The sequence below is a fragment of the Pogona vitticeps genome, chromosome 5 (assembly GCF_051106095.1).
Source record: "Pogona vitticeps strain Pit_001003342236 chromosome 5, PviZW2.1, whole genome shotgun sequence".
NCBI lineage: Eukaryota > Metazoa > Chordata > Lepidosauria > Squamata > Agamidae > Pogona > Pogona vitticeps.
In genome coordinates this window covers 152,867,482-152,885,234 of record NC_135787.1, presented here as the reverse complement: position 1 = coordinate 152,885,234, position 17,753 = coordinate 152,867,482, and the positions used below count along the sequence as shown (strand labels likewise).

The following is a 17,753-nucleotide window of genomic DNA, read 5'->3' as shown; positions in this document are numbered from 1 at the left end:
CAAAAATGAAACAGGTTTTCCCTTTCATGGAATAATATATTGCTCTACTGCCACCATCGAACAGTAATCTAAGAGAGGGATATCCAAGACAGGAGCCTGCAGAGTTAAGACTGTGGGAATTTTTTGTTGGATCTTGGGAAAGAGGGTGTCAGTGAGTTCCCTTTTGCACCATCCATTTGGCATTGTCTGTTTTAATCCTAACTACATCTTCTAAAGCTAACACAAACCTTGTCAGGCACAGTATCTTGTGGACAGGAGCCAGCTTAAAACAGTGCTCCAAGTCCCATTCCAGAGAGTCAGGGGGGAACTGTGCTTGATAGTATCGAAAGGTACTGTGAGGTCCAGCAAAACCAACAGGACAAAGATCCCCTATCCAGTTCCCATCGTAGGTCATCTACAATGGGAAAGCCATCTCTGTCCCATAACCAAGCCTGAAGCCAAATTGAAATGGATACTCTCTCATATCCAAGAACCTATGGAACCAAGAGGCCACAACCCACTCTAGTACCTTCCCTAAAAATGGAATATTAGATCCTGGTTGGTAATTATTCAATATTACGGGGTCCAAGAAGGGCTTTTTAAACAATGGTGTTACTATTGCCTCCTTTATGCATGATGGGATGCTACCTTTAAGCAAGGAGGCATTCACCACTCTTCCTGCCTCATCAACCAATCCCTTTCCGGTGGCTGTTTTGAGCCAGGAAGGGCAAGCATCCAGAAGGCATATGGTAGCCCTCACCACCCCAAGGGTCTTGACCACATCATCATGCTGCAGAAACTGAAACTCATCCATTAACATAGGGGAAACAGGGGGCACCATTTCATTCATGGGGCCTGAAACAGCTACAGCATCCAAGTCACAGCGGATCTGAATAATTTCACCTGCAAAGTGTTCTGCACATTTTTTACAGCAAGCTACAGTGTGGTCTGCATTATATACCTGGGGGGCTAGCTTGTTGCAGGCCCTTGACCATTCCAGAAAGCTCCTCTGGGTGATTCTGTGCAGATGCAATAGTGGCAGAGAAGAATGACTTCTTTGCTGCTAACACTGCCATGGAATAGGCCTTCCAATGGGCCCTAGCTCTTTTTTTTTTTTGGATCAAATTTACTGAGTTTTCCACCATTGGCACTCAAATCTACAGCCCCCTTGTTTCATCTCCACCAGCTCCCTGGTGAACTAGCAGGCCAATTTGGCTCTACTTTGAGGCAGGAGACATTTAGGAGCAATTCATGTTGATGGCTTTTGCCATTTCTGCATTCCAGAATCCAAAGAGAATCACCTGTCAAGGTGACAGGAAACTCCCCAAGTTTCCCTTTGCAATTGGGAAACTGTTTCATCATTATTATTGAATGTGCTGACTGGATAGTTCAGTGGTTTTGATATCTGGCTGCTAAGCCAGAGGTTAGGAGTTTGGTTCCTGTGAAAAGAGCCAGCCTGTGCAGTCATGGGTAGGTTTTACAGTTCCCAGGGTGGTCCCAGAAGAAGGGAATGGTAAATTACTTTGGTATATTCTTGAGCTAGAAAACCCTAGAAAGGATTGCCAAAATTGGCTAATTCTGAGTCAGAATTGGCTTGACAGCATGCAATTATTATCATATTTAATGTGCTTAAGAGTTACACTCATAATCAGGAAAATGCAAGTGGAACTCTGCTATGAGTTCCACCTGCATTTTGGCAAGATTGGGAAACAGAGTATAGTGCAGGCATGGGAAGAATAATTAGGGGAAACATCAGCAGGCACATCTCACCTTCCAGTTTAAGTCCCTCATACATTCAAGAAAATACACAAATAGGACTCATTCTGATATCTTTACATACTCTCTGTGAGCCTACTTCAGTCTGTATAACTGGGACCATTCTCACCCCATCCCAGCATTCAATCTGCTTACCTACAGTCATCAGTGCTGGAGAAAATATAGTCAGGTGGGGAAGACTTCTCAAAATTGAGACAGCACAAACGCCTTTCACCTTGAAGAGCTGCTAACTGGGACTTTTGTACAATTCAGTTGGGGCTGTGATTCGCCTCCAGTATTTTGTTAGAAACTAGAAAACATCCATGACAACTTATCTCTCATCAAATATCCAAACTGTGTCATGAGCCTTGAAAAACATGACCCAGGTCTGGTCACAGCTGAGAATCTGTAGCCGCTTGTGCTCCCACTGGGTCAAAAATGGACTGTTGAGTGGTGTTCGTCTGCCACCCTCCCTTACTCCTTGTCCACCACCCTTACTAATTGGTAGCAGCCTCAGCACAAGCCACATGTGAAGATTGTCTTGACAGCTTCTTTTTGAAGATCCATAGCAAAGAATTGCAGACCTTGACACACTCATGGAGAAGATGTAGAGTTCTTTCTTTCATGTAACAATAGGGACAAACAATGCAGTACAGAGAGCTCACAGTGGTATATAGCTAAAGTTTGCGGAAGCATTTTGAAGGGAAAAATGTTTTTATAGAAACTTGGTGGGTTTCCAGAGACATATAACTTTGTTCATGTGCTTCATCTAGTATAATTGATTCTTTGCACAGGACCATATATCTGTGAAGTCCAGGGCCCTCTTGGGAAATAATGTAAAATAGATTAAGAGATTCAGCATGAGAAAATTGGTTTCCACTGGCTATATTATTAATCTTTTTTTGAAAATAAGTTTTTCATTAAGACCTCTCATTGAATGCCCCGACAGAAGCTTTCTGATCAATGAAGAAATTCATCCCCCTCCCCGCAAAAAAGAGGGCTTAGAAAACTGGCAGTTGGCTCTGGGTTAATACAATGATTCTAAAATTAGTTTATTCTCCTAAGAAAATCTATTGGCAATGAGTTTTCATGAATTCAGAGTCCCCACAATAGAATATAAATCACTTTCAATCACTGACTCTATCGCATAGTTGTTTAATGCAGAATATATTCAATTGTGTATAAAAGTAATGCCTGCCAAATGCATCCTAGTGATGCCTCTTTAAAAATAATAGGTTCTATATGCTAGACTTATTAAGCCAATAAATATTAAACATACTGAACAGATGCCACTTGATTGCCTAACATACAATCAGGTGAAGTACAATGAGATTGTCTTGGTTTCTTCATGGGAACAGAGTGTGTAATTGTAAAATAAATTTCATTGTCCCAAAAATGTTGGTTTAATTTACCTTTCCTATAAATAAATACAGCACGTGAAGCAGCTTTAAGTAGCTCCCATTCACTGTTACATCTTCCTAGTATTGCTAGCTGCTCTCTATGTCTCCAGTGGAGGTCTTCTCTGTTGCTCCTGCTTGAGATCCTTTATCTCAGGCTGAGAAGCTATGTGTTGAAGCCACATTCCTTTGCAGTTAATATCTCAAGGGCTCTGTGCAGAGGATGAGTAGGGCCAGAGTCAACAATGGGTCAGACCAATGCCCAAAGAAGGAGGGTCCCATTTTTTCCTCTTTATCAATTTCTCCCTGCCACCACCACCCCCCCCTTTGGCTCTCTCTGTCTCTTTCCTTTTCTCTCTCTTACACCTTCTCCCTCTCTTCTCTGTCTCTTTCCTTTCTGTCCCTCTCCCTCTCCCTCTGTAATGAAACTAGTCTTCAGTTTTTCTGCTACAGGAATTGCCACATTGGTGTGCCTCCATTCCCAGCAAACAAGAGATATATGCTTTGCCAGAAAGCATTCAACAATGCTGTATAGACAGCACTGTGTCTGCAAGGGTTCAATTCATCCTTCTTTTTCACTAAATGAAGTCTGATACCACAAGCTGATGCAACACGTTTGCAAACTCCATCTTGAGGCATGACTAACTCAGAACCTGATATTGCAGCAACTGGTGAGGATAGTCTGGGGACTTTTCTCTTTATACTTTCACCTCTGAAATTGTACTGTGCCTAGCCCGAAGAAGAGTCCTTCTAGATTCCCAAGCATACATGTATCTAATATTTTAGTGATCCAATAAAAGTATAATCCTTATTTGTGGGTATATATATATATTTTAAAGCAAACATGGTTTTCCCTCCTTTTTCTTTTGATGTTAGTAAGTGTTATGCTGTTGTGTGGCAGCAAGTCAGAACTAGAGAAGGGCACTCAGTATTTCATGCCCCTTCGTCATAGGTTGTCTGTGAGGGAGCACAACCGCTGCATGTTCCCTCCCCATCACACGATCTTCCAGCCCAGACTTCCATTCTCCACCTCCTCCAGCAACTGGCCACTTAGATGGGGAGGTGGGGCAGGGATTCCTGCAGCACTGCTTTCGAGTGACCAGCTGCTGGAGGAGGTGGAGAAGGGAAGTCCGGGTTCATGTCCAGACTGAACAATTGCATGATGGGGAAGAAGGAGCACCACATGCTGACAGGTCAGTGGGTGAGCCAGTGGTGGGACAGAACATGGGCAGCTGTGCTGCCGTACAATAGACTTATGATGAAAGGGCACAAGTATCTTTGTGCCTATCTCTAGTCCGAACCAAGTTTTAGCAATCCTAATGGGGCTTTCAAAATAAGTGGGATATTTAAGTAGTGGTTTTACCAGTTCCACCCCCTCAGTGAGTTTCTGTGGCTGAGTGGGGATTCCAACCCAGCCCTCCTGAGTCCTAGTCTTTCATTCTATCCACTGCACTAAACTGGGTAGTAAGATTACTATTCTGAAGGAAAACACATATACTGCTGAACCTCTCCTAGAGCTTCTTTATACTCTCATCTATGTGATATAATTATAGTTGTTCCCATCAAGAAATGTAAGCAAAAGACACCTAAGACAACACTCACATTGTTAAATAAAATCAAGGGTTAGCATGGTAGCTTTCCAAGAAATGCTTCCTGTTCTATGGTGAAAAACAGTGGTACAAAAAATAGCTAGAATATTATCGATCCTTTACATCATATATGCAGTTTTGTAAATCTCAGTGACAAATTTTCACAGATTAATGAGACACTGCTTGTATTCTTCATCATACCCTGAGTCATGCGATTGCCATGCAATGCAAAATACAAGTGGCAATTCATTAACTAGGGACAATTTGCCACTGTGACTTACAGCTTGATACTCATGCCAATGTAAATAGCTAATAAGAGTCTGACCGTCAAGCAGGGGTTACATGGAGGTGTTATTTGGACAGCCAGAGAATCATTAGATATTTGACAGCCTCCTGGATGAAGCAAATGAACTTAATGCATAGCATGTTAAGTACTAGAGCGTTTTGTACCTGTCCTCATCTGAAAAGGCTACAAAGAGCTGTTTCTTGTGTGCAAAGTATTACCATTGTCTGTGGCTTTCAAACATGTGTATTCATCATTGACATTGATGAATGTAGCCATTTCAACTGCAGTAGTAAACATATGGTATACTGTAGCCTCATTGTCTAGATCCTACACTTTTGCTCGGTTCAGGGAAGGAGCTTCTGTTTACATGCATGGAAGGCATCCTTCCAGACGTTGAACATTCCTTCGGTGAGCCATAATCTATAACATTAGGACAGGCTTTAGTGGCACATTCCAGATGACCTAACACAGAACTTGACTTCTGGCACTTTTGAAAGGTTGCAGAGCCATTTTAATGCTAACATTTGAGGAGAAGCTGACAGGTGTTATGAACATCCATTTCAGAATGACTCAGTCTTTAGGGATGATATTATAAATGCTCCATGCCCTTAAAGGAAGGAGAGAATAGAAGCTGACACATGCACATGATGATCAATGAGAAGTAAATCAATTAAAATGTCAGATGAAAACAGGCACTCAAAGACAATTATAAATGTGAAAAGCCGAGTGGTTTCTGCAAATAAAGGCAATGCTTCACAAAAGGATAAAGTGCTTTGAAGTCAAGGAGAACACAGGGTTTGGAGATACAAACTGCACAACAAAACAATGAAAGTCAGCAGAAACACTGTTATCCCGAGACTGGGGGTGGGGATCTGTAGAAAATAATGCTGAGTGTAGTGCTGCACCATACATGAAAATCACCAGATAAAATAAATGTGATACTTCAAATGAAACAACATTTATAATAACTAAACAAAGACAAGGGAAGAGTGTATTATTATGAATATCTTATAACTTCTGAATTAACACTTGCCTTGAAAGCCAAGGGTTGAAATCTGCATATTGCTTGATGTGTGCTTTAAAAATTAGCTTCTTCTTACACAAGATAGATGTTTACTTCTCCTTTAGCTGTAACTCAGAAGTAGCCATTGGTGCTCAGATCTTTGTTTCCCCTCTGATTCTACTACACTGAAAACCTGTTTTAAAAACTGTTGAAGGGGACTGAGAAGCTGAAGTGAAAGGTGCCTTGAACTTATTATGAACCAAACTGAAATGCCCAACAAACCAGTTGATAATCAGATTGCTGGAAGCAGGTGCTTTGGCCAAAATCAAGGAGTATATACCCACTGCATCTTCAGCTTCCACTAGAAATAAAGAATCCTCCCTCCCTCCTGCAGCTACTTTTGAATCCAAAAATCTCTATTCTGGGGGGAAGGCTGGGAAGCCTTCTAGAACAAGTTATAGCCACCATGAAGGGCTTCAGCAAGCAGATAAGCAGACTGAAGTCCCATTTCTATTAGTATTGTATACCAATAGACATCACTGAAGTTTTGCAGTTATGTACCATACTTGATGGGATATGGTTAGCTTTTTTTAAAAAAATGATCTCAGTTGTGATAATTAATTATCTCTGTAATGTATTGGCTGAAATTCTGTTGGGTTGATATATGTGTGGAAAGCAAAGATTATGGCAACTTGAACAAGAGAGCCTCTTCTACATGTGGTTGCTGCCCACATAATCTAAAAACCTGATTTTTCAGAGGTCCAGCTCACCAGGTGATTGTCCATACATAGCAGAGGCTCTCCGTTTCATTCAGCCAGCTATAAATCCACCTAACAGAAGCATCAATTTATAGCCCACAATTTACCAGCTTGGTTGCTAGAATATCATGAAGGGTCTTGTCAAAAGCTATGCTGAAATCAAGAGGCACTATATTTACAGCATTCCCCTTGTCAACCAAGCTGTGACTCCATTAAAAGAGAGAGAGAAACAAGATTAGTGTAGCATGACTTTTTTGGGTTTTTTTTGTTTGGGTTTTTTGTTGTTTTGTTTTGTTTTAGAAGCTCATGCTGGCTCTTCAGAATCATAGCATTTGTTTCTAAGTGTTCATGTTTAATGAATCTGTACTGGTATTGTCATGCTGGCCAGCCAGTAGTCACCTGGATCTCTTTCTTCCCCCTTTCTGAGAGTGGGGATGACTTCTGCTCATGTCCAGTTTTCAGAGATCTCACCCTTTCTCCAAGAAATCTCAAAGGTGATATATTGAGGCTCTAAGATTACATCTGCCTGTTTCCTTAACACCCTGACTTTCAGCTCATCTAATCCAGGAAGCTTGAATTAATTTAAAGGAGGCAAATGCTCCACTGCCATCTTCTTGCCTAGGTTAGGTGAAAGCTGATTCTCTTCCTCTTGTATTCTATGTTCTTTATTGTCCATTGTTTTCAGATAACAATGGAACTAGATGAGCTAGTATCAAAGAAACTGTCTAGACCAATGGTTTCTAACCTTGGGTCCCAGATGTTCTTGGACTAAAACTCCCAGAAGCTTTCACCACTAGCTGTGCTGGCTGGGGTTTCTGGGAGCTGCAGTCCAAGGACATGTAAGGCCCCAAGGTTGGGAACCACTGACCCAGGCCTAGGATGTATCTGAAGCACTGAGTGTTTGAGATGGGATGAAGGTTCCTCTCTAACGATCAACCAGTTCCTCTATGTTTGTCATTCTTCTGTTGGGGAGAGGTCACCTGAGATATTTTGTAGAATTTGCAATTGGGGTGGGTGAGGGAGCTCTTGGTCACATGGCCAGCTACAGGCAAGAAATCTTGCAGGACTTTAAAGTTCCTGTCAGAGATGTCTCCTCAGTGAGACTGCCTAATTCAATGAGAACAAGTAAGTTAGTATTCTTTCCTTCCCTAGTTTTGAATACCTACACAGCTCTTATCTCCTTAGCATCTTGAATGCTGTAATAGCACTGACTGAGGTGTCAAGAACCCTAGGAAATTCAGTTCTTCAAAGCACCTGAATAGCTAATACAGGAATCAGTTGTCTGGTGCCTGGCATACTGCTGTTTCAGCAGACAGGACTGCAGAGAGCAAAAGAGGAGTGGGGACCTCACAAGGAAGGCTTCCTATTACTGCAGCCACCACAGCAAAAGTTTTGAGAGTGAGGTGAAGCAGAATAATATCAGCTTCTTTTCCTAATTCTAAGGAAATAGCTTGCATAAGCTGAATCTATTCCAAAGCAAGTTGCTTAGCAATCACTTGCTCAGTTTCACCTACATGCCTTTTCCCAACTACTTCACCATCATAAGAAAATGCACAAAAACTGACCTCTGTTTTAATCTATTCTGTCCTTGATGTTGATCAATTTAGAACTTCACCTGTGGCATTATGAAAACTGATTTTCTGGTGTTATAAGATTTTAAAGAGACATTTTAGATAAGATGCTCAGTTCTTAGAAGACATCATTTATTATGCTCCATATAAAAATCTTATATATACATAAGATTGAAAGAGTATCCCCAGTTGTCATTCATCATGTCAAACAAGACTCAGAATCATAATCGACTAACAAATAAGCATTTATTATGAGCTATATATACTGTGCTTCACAAATCAATTATCTTCACAGGGGAGTTAGCATCAGTCTGCATGGTCTTTTTAGAAGTGGAGGTGGAGGGGTTAGAGGTGGGTTATCCTCAACACACCTCCTACCTATACAGTCCAAATGACAGTCATGGCTTCCAATCCTTCAGCCTTCTTTCCCTAATATCCTCTGCCAACTTGTGTAAGGGTTTCAGCTGCCACTCACAGCACAGACAATATTTTTCGTCCCACTCAACTGGACCGCTACTCTTAGTTTCATGAGCTCTCTGCTTGGTCTCCATTTTGACGGGTTCCTCAGGGTCTTCGATAGTGAGCTCGTTCAGTCAACAATAGGGGATAAAAGACATTAATGGAGGGCTACCTTCCAATGCAGCAAAGCCACAATATAAAAAAGTATCTGGCTCTTCCCCGGTCTACTTATTGACATCTCCCCAATCTTTCCCTTCTCTCCCTTCCTTCTCCTTTCTGTTGACTGCCCCAACTCTTCCATTGCTTCCCTTATATCTTCCACTTGGTGGGGCATCAATGTTCCCTTGATGCCCCACCCCACCTTCTCTTCTTCCTGCCTCTCTGGGTCTCTCTACTTCCCCGGGTCCAATGGAGACTTGCTGGATAGCTCAGTAATTTAGATATCTCTCTACAGAACTAGATGTTGGGGGTTCAATTCCTCCCAGTTCTAAGATTCTAGGAAAGTTTCCTCCTCAGTAGTGCCCAGGATAAGGGATCCACTCTATGCCCAGCATGTCCCACTAGCCCACCATGGGTTCCTGCCAGGGCTATCTGCTGGGCATAGAGTGGATCCCTTATCCTGGGCACTACTGAGGAGGAGATATCTAAATTACTGAGCCCTCACCATTCAGAGGCACAAGGCTCCCTCTGATGCCACAATATTCTCAAAGTATTCTAAGATACGGTGTTGGTAGGAAGCAGCAGAGAAAGCCTCAAGCCATTTCTCACTGAAATGTTATGGAACTCCAGTAAGGATATAAAATACATTCACTGATACTTCAGGATCCTCCCCACACAATTTATGGTCTCTGAACCTGTTAACAAAAGGATAGGCAGATCTGTTCAATTTCTATCACTGGATTATCCTCCTCCTCCTCCTTTCCATGTAAATACACAAAAGTGGAAAAACTGGAAATGTGCACAAACATATGTCCAATAAAGGGGAAAATGCATAAAATACATTCAAGAGAAAATTAATAATCATCATTATTCTAGAACTGGAAAGCTGGAAGGGATCCTATGGATCATCAAGTGAAATTCAAAGAAACAAAGCAAAACAAAATACCAAAAAAAAAAAAAAAAAAAAAAAGCAAAAACGTGTGGTACCTTAAAGACTAACCATTATATTTTAATGTAAGCTTTCATGGACAGATCCACTTCATCATCAAGTCCAGCCCCTGTCAAGGAGGCACAGTGGGGAATCAAACTCCCAACCTCTGGCTCTGCAACCAGAGACCTAAATCATTTAGTTACCCAATAGTTCCATGTGTAACCAAATGCATGCATTAGAAGAAGTGTATACAAAAATACATGTAAATTTCCATTTGGTAGTAGTAGGTGGGGGGTGAGGGGAAAGAGTCTCATAACCCAACATAGAGATTGGACAGAATGAGAAAATGAATGGCATTCTGAGAAACATAAATGAAAATGTAATTGAGAAATGTTCCTATGCTTACTCCCCAAACATTTTTGGAACTGAAAATAACAAGACATTGGAATAGCTTTAAAAAAGAAAAGAAAAGAAAAAATAAATTTAAAGCTGAAAACCCTTAGTTACTTTCTAAGCTTCATGCTGCAGCCCAGTGGTTGCTGGAAGAGAGTCTTACAGATGCAATTTATATTGGATTGTCCCCTCCAAGAGCAAAAAGAAAAAGAAAAAAAGGTCTGTACTGAGATAAAGAAAGCGTGCGTGCGCAGGAATGGCGCCAACAGGCCAATTGATCTGTGCGACATTTTTGCTTCCCTGGCCCTGGGAGAGGTAGACAACCTGGGCCACGTGATCTTTTGGCACGAACGGGCGCTATTTAAGGAAGCGCCGGTTCTCAAGCTGGGCCTCTTTCGATCTTGGCACCCACCCGCCCACCCTCTTTCTAGTGTGTCTGTTGGGGTCGCCTGTTATGGGGCCGGATAGGAATTTTTGACCTCTATCCTAATTGGCATCTGGATGGGGGGATTTTTCGCCTATCCCACACTGGAAAAGGGTTTGTTGCCATTTGACGTTGGTTCTTTATATTTGGTCACACTGGCGGGTAATGCGGGAATAACTGGTTGTCACGGTGTGTCCCTTTTGTAATTATCATAAAGCAAACAGCGCGTCAGTTCTGACGGTTTCTGCGGATCGTGCGATTACAGGGCCGAAGGTGGCTGATGCGCTGGACCACTTGCGGACCAAAGGTTATCAAATACGATGGCTAGAGGTCCGGGGTGTTTAATTGAGGCATTACAGGTTCCTCCGGTCATTAGACTGTTGGAACCTGGGGCCTGGGACTCGCCCATTGACTGATTTGGAATTATTTGGCGTTATTCCCCGCACTACCGCAGGCCCCCTCAATTTTGGAATTGGTTTATTTGGTGGCATTTAATTTGGTATTAATAAAGTGTGGCCCATGTTTAAATCCAAAGAATTGTTGTCTTGTGTTTTCATTTCGGGGCCTGGGGGAGCAACCATGGAATCTTACCCTTTACCTCATTGATGTTAGAACTTTGACATCCGAAAGGAGGCAAAGAAGGTCCACTATAGGGCACCAGTAGGGTGATTTATGAGGGATGGATCTTCAGATATGTGCCCAAACCATCTGGCAACCTTTGCCATTCCAGAAGCTGGTGTAAATTAATTCTGTCTGACTTTGCTAAATGTCTGCTTGTTCATGAGAAAAGCTTGACTAGGGCTAGAAAGGGGTATGAAAACACCACTTTTTCATCTCATCTGTTGGAATAACCCCAAAAGGACTATGGATATATTGGAATCTCTACTATCCGAACTCTCTGAGTTAGAATTCCCTGCATGTAAGATTCAAATTCCTTGTGCATTAGATTAAAAGCTTGGCCTTTGAAGAAATTTCAGAGAAATGTTTTTTCCCTCTCAGGATATGGTCTGAGGAGATTGCTCCGCCCTCCTAATGAATGATTGAAAAGGAAATTTTATAACATTTGGGTTCAGCTTCAGGTATTTTTCTTCTTTTCTGCTACCAGTAACACATGCCCTGCCTATTACCGTTAAACATTCTCCATTGTACAATAAAGCTGTCTTATAGGACATAGTGCCGTTTATTAAGAGCCCACTTGAGATCATGGACGACCATTCGATCTGGCTTGTTTTCCAGTTCACAACCAGCTATAAAGTGAAATGTATGCATTAACCTTAGATGCACATGTCTTATATGGAAAAACTATGGTGCATTTCAAAATGTTTCCTGTAAAATTTAACCTTATCCTTGTAAAAGATTTTGTTGTTTTGCTGGGTGTTTTAAAAGATCTTTCCTTTGTCAGGATTTCTCAGCGGATGAAGGCAATAGCACATAACCCTGAGGGCATGATGTGCAGTCTTTTAAGAGCAAAAGCAGAAATATAAATTGGACAAGAATGAAGAATAGGAAATTTATCAGCTAAATTGTGCAATGTTGTTTATTAAGTCGTGTCCAACCTTTCATGACCCCATGGACCAGAGCATGCCAGGCCCTCCTGTCTTCCACTGCCTCCTGGACTTTGGTCAAATTCATGTTGGTAGCTTCAGTAACACTGTCCATCCATCTCTTCCTCTGTCACCCCCTTCTCCTCTTGTCCTCACACTTTCCCAACATCAGGGTCTTTTCCAGGGAGTCTTTTCTTTTCGTGAGATGGCCAAAGTACTGGAGCCTCAGCTTCAGGATCTGTCCTTCCAGTGAGCAATCAGGGTTGATTTCTTTCAAAATGGATAGGTTTGTTCTCCTTGCAGTCCAGGGGACTCTCAAGAGTCTCCTCCAGTACTACAATTCAAATGCATCAATTCTTCGGTGGTCGGCCTTCTTTATGGTCCAGCTCTCACTTCCATACATTGCTACTGGAAAAACCATAGCTTTCACTATGCAGACTTTTGTCGGCAAGGTGATGTCTCTGCATTTTAAGATGTTGTCTGGTTTTGTCATCACTTTCCTCCCAAGATGCAGGAGTCTTTTAATTTCGTGGCTGCTGTCACCATCTGCAGTGATCATGGAGCCCAAGAAAGTAAAATCTGTCACTTTCTCCATATCTTCCCCTTCGATTTGCCAGGAGGTGATGGGACCAGTGGCCATGATCTTAGTTTTTTGAATTTGAATTGAATTTGCCCATTCCCGTCCATTTTAGTTCACTGACACCCAGGATGTCAATATTTATTCTTGCCATCTCCTGTTTGACCACATCCAGCCTATCAAGGTTCATAGATCTTACATTCCAGGTTCCTGTGCAATATTTTTCTTTGTAGCATCAGACTTTCCTTTCACTTCCAGGCGCGTCTGTAGCTGAGCGTCCTTTCGGCTTTGGCCCAACCACTTCATTAGCTCTGGAGCTACTTGTCCTCTGCTCTTCCTCAGTAGCATGTTGGATGCCTTCCAACCTGAGGAGCTCATCTTCCAGCGTCATATCTTTTAGCCTTTGGTTTCTGTCCATGGAGTTTTCTTGGCAAAGATACTGGAGTGGCTTGCCAGTTCCTGCTCCAGGTAGATCACATTTAGTCAGAACTCTCCATTATGACCTGTCCGTCTTGGATGTCCCTGCACGGCATAGCCCATAGCTTCTCTGAATTACTCAAGCCCCTTTGCCACAACAAGGCAGCAATCCGTGAAGAGGAAATGTACAATTGGTTGATATTATTTCAGAAAACATAAAGCTCATTACTGTAATCAAATTAACAGTAAAACATTACATGGCATTATAGAATCTCTTAATGTTTTTCTACATAGAAAACATGCTGTTGTATGTTAGTGGACATAAATTAATGCTTGGCTTCTCTGGTGTCGTAGTTTGGGTTGGATTCTCCCTGTCCCATGTGTAAATTATATTTGAGGCAGCTTTTCAGCTCAATTCTAACCACATTTACTTCAGACTAATCCTCACTGAGTTCAATGGGATTATGTCAATGTATCTATGCTTAACATTTCAACCCAGACTTTTTGGGGCTGGTGAACAAGCAGGACCAAGCAAAAGTACTTATTATGGTTTGTGAAATTGTTCAGATAAAACAGAAATAATCCCAATCTCTTGCAGGCTTTTTGCCAATGTTTCTTCCCCTCACTTCACACTGTTCTGTCTTGGGTTTTTAAAGGTTGTTTTGTTTATCAAATACAATATGCTCCTCTTCATAAGAAGTGATTGGTGGAAACATACTAATACATTCCCCTCATCACCAGTTTATAGCACTCTGATCCATAACACCTGAAAAAGGCTGTCCATTAAATCCTTGTTGTCATCACTGTTGTTGTTTTCATCCTCATTATACCATGAAGGTGATTCTTACATATGCTGACTATTCTCAGGGTTTTTTTGGGCAGATATTACTCAGAAGCTGTTGTGTTTTTCTGGGGGCACTGTGGGGATGTGCAGCTTGCTCAGGGTCACACAATCTGGCTCTTCTCCAGATTGAACTCCCAACACAACTCACTGAACTGTACCTTCAGCTGTCCACAATATAATGAATCTATATGACTGTGATGTCATTTTCTGTGCTGCATATTCCTTCACCAGTGAGGGCTATAGTTGTGACTAATCCAGAAATTAAAATGCAATAGTAACTAGAAGAAAAACAAGTAGCCAATGGGCCACAGGAAACTTGCGATGTAACACCATTACTTGTTAACTCATGTAATGGCATTACATTTTGCCACACTTCTATGTTCTTCCTGTATTTATGAATACAGAAAGCAATGTTTTCAATCTGAAAAAATGAAATAGAAGAACATTAATTCAAATTCATTATAAGCTTTTAAAGAATTATCATTTGGGTGAGGAGGCACATTATAAACAAACAGAATAAATATAAAATATTCCTATTAGCATCAAGTATGGAGGCTTCTGCTCACATTTAAAAAATTAACCAAATGGCTTCAAAACATACTGGTAAAAAGAAGGCATTCTTTCTGATCATAATGATGTCAAAAAAGCAAATGTTTCTAAGACAACATGTTGGGGAGGCCCATCTGTGAATGCCAATATGTTCAAAGTGACTCTGCATGCTATGCAAACAAGCAAAGCCTGACAACCCTGCTCCGGTTGCAATTTATACATCAAAACTCTTTGCGTTTTCCTTTGATATCTACATTTCCCTTTAATACGGGGGCAATGTAGACACAGCCATTCTGAAGGCCAAAAAGATGTGACAAAAGGGAGCTGTCAGTGCAGGAGCCCAGATGGAGTTATGGTCTAGACTAGATTGCTGATGTGCCAGCATCAGAGCTATATCCAAATACTGCAAAAAGGAAGGGGGGAAACGCCATCTTATATGAATGACAGCAGGGGAGTACCACCTCCTACATGCCACTGTCTCTGCTGAGTGGAATGTAGGACTGAGAAGAAGAAAAAGAGAAAAGCATGCAAACTGAATGACACGGAAAAAGGCAATAGTGCATGACTATTGCACAGTGTTCATGATTTCTAGCTTTAATGCTTTACAAAACAAGACAATGTTGTTAATTAGAAGATCATCACCGACCCAGGAACATATGGAAACATTTTTAAAGAGCATGTTTTCCTACAACTAGTTTGGTACTTTAAATGGTCTTCTGCTCTTTTGCCTTTTGTGCTTCCCAGACATATTCTTATCCAGACTGCTGAGTGAGATTGGTGAGGATGGCAGCTCTGTTTATATCCCTACCTAAGAGTTTCATGACAGGTCAGACCTCCAGTGTGGAGGTGATGCAGCTGTGTCTATTTTAAGCAACCGCACACCTTCCCTGGTCTGAGTTTGAAGGTAAAGCAGCCATGCAGCTGCCTCTGAACAATGGAGGAAGTGCATCACATCCATTTGGGGGCTTCTGGGAAATATCTGGTAAATGCTGGGCCCCTTAATTTGATTTGGCATGACTCTTCTTCTATTGTGTTCTTCAAGGAAGAAGAGCCTCTTGAGTCTTAGTGCCATCTTTGTCCCAAGAATCAATAGCTGGAAAAGGGGGTTTCCACTATGGAAAAGTGAGCAGTTGTAAGATTGTGGGTCATCTGACAGACTGAGCCAAGGTGGAAACACCCAGGCTAGATGGGTTTGGAGGTGTTACTTTTCATTAACATTTTGTCCTCTCAACCAATAACATTGCTTTCCTCTAGTTCCCCCTTCTTGTAGCTTTGTACTAAAACTTGAATAAGCTAAACGTGTGAGGAGAGGAAACCTGCTCTGCCCTGCCTTCTATTATCATCCACATGTGCAGGGTGAATTTCCAAAAAGAGCAACCTTTTTTATGTTCCAGAGCATCAGGAATTCTAACATTCTGATCATTTACTTCATTCAGAGAAACAGAGTCTTGTCTTTTTATTCTTAGATGTGGGGCCAAATTAACACTTCCATTTCCCATCACCCTCCTCTTTGCCTTCATTTCTTTGTCCTCTCTGCTTTGCTGTCAACTACGAATAACTGAAAAAGTTCAGAACAAAGCATTTGAAATGGACTGTTAATTGAGCTCCTTGGAAACAGGTATGTTTTTGTTTCTTCTTTCCCAATGAGCAGAAGACATTTTTGTCCTCTTTGAGCAGTTCTCTCCTTGAAAATCCATATGGTTTTTAGTTCTAATATCATCTTTTTCATATAAATCCCTCCACAAAGGAATAATGTTAGGTCAGAATTATATCCCTAAGTAGGCTGAAAGAAAAAGCAAAGTGGTGTATTTGGATAACCTGATGGGAAGGTTATAGAGCAGAGGGGGGAAAGGGCTACTGTGTATTCATGCTGCCATCTAGTGATTATAACTTTCTGTATAAGTTTTCTGTGAAGTAGCATTTTGCTGTATTTCAGTACAGTATATGCTGAATATATCAACTACATTTTTATTGTTTTCAAAATAATGAAGTCTTCCATGGCAATAGCTTCCTTTTCAAATGTAACACCTCTGTTTGTTTGTTTTTTATGTGATTCCATGTCCCAGTATTCACTTCCCCGCCCCCAGTTTATTTCTACAGTTCTCAGATCATTACAAAACACAAATTCCACAAACTGTGTGACTGATTATGGAAAGTAATGCCAGCTGAATCAAACCTAAATTATACAAAGCTACAGTTCAAAATCATCCTGATTCAGGCATAATTTATTTCAGATAAGAACATGCAATTTCAATCATTACCTACAATTTTGTCTATGCAATAATAAAATCCAAAATTCACTAGTTTTCCTTCTCCCGTTTCTCTCTAAAATTTGGCTCAGATACTTCCAAATACTCTTATTTCTACATTAAATAATAATAACAACAAGATTTTTCAACCTGCCAACCCACACAAGATAAGTTTGTTCAAGGTTAGGCCTGTTTCCCATCTTCTTTCCAGGATAGCCAAAGGCATTATACTTAACCATGCCCTATAAAAAAACAGTTCCTGGACTTCTTTTAAATGACATTGCAGGGCTTATATCAAACTCATAGAGTCAACTGGAATGGATCCATTGAATCAATGTGATGTATATAAATGTTGACTTAAGAACTTCTATTAAATAATAGACTCGTTCATAATTGGATTTAGTCCACTGGTAAATTTCTGCAAATTTCTACACTTTTTAAAATTTTGTATGGCTCTTGACGGTGACTCACTGGTGAACATGTAGGTGGTGACACAGAAAACACATGGAACAGTTTCAGGTTACTAATGGGAAAAATAGAAAGGTGAAATCATTCCCTACAGGCAGCACCATGAGTAAGGGATAAATGAAGACAAGGATTTGATGTATGAAAAGCACAGCAATTTTTTAAAAAGGCAGCAAAATGGCTCAATGCCATGGCTGACATATTTTAAAGCTAAATGGTTTTAAATGCATTTCTGTCATTATTACAATCTGTAAACCTTCCTAAGGGGGGAAAAAGTACTATTTCAAAACTGTGCTCCTGCCAGAGCTTGGAAATTTACTTTTAAGAAGAACAAATGCATTGACAAGCTGAAGCTAAGCTTGAATGAACAGCATTCCATCAAACTGAGATGTGATTGAATGATG

The 17,753-nt window shown here is 41.0% G+C and overlaps 1 protein-coding gene across 11 annotated transcripts in view; it reads left to right on the top strand.

Annotated features, from left to right (window-relative positions):
* Positions 1-17,753, top strand: part of MGAT4C (MGAT4 family member C) — a 435,723-nt gene that overhangs the window by 401,332 nt on the left and 16,638 nt on the right. The window contains exon 6 of one of the 11 annotated variants that reach the window (XM_078394811.1): positions 11,704-11,783. The exons of the other annotated variants lie outside the window; for them this stretch is intronic. The gene's annotated coding sequence lies outside the window, so the exon portion shown is untranslated. The remainder of the gene's footprint in view (positions 1-11,703; positions 11,784-17,753) is intronic. 11 annotated transcript variants of the gene reach the window in all.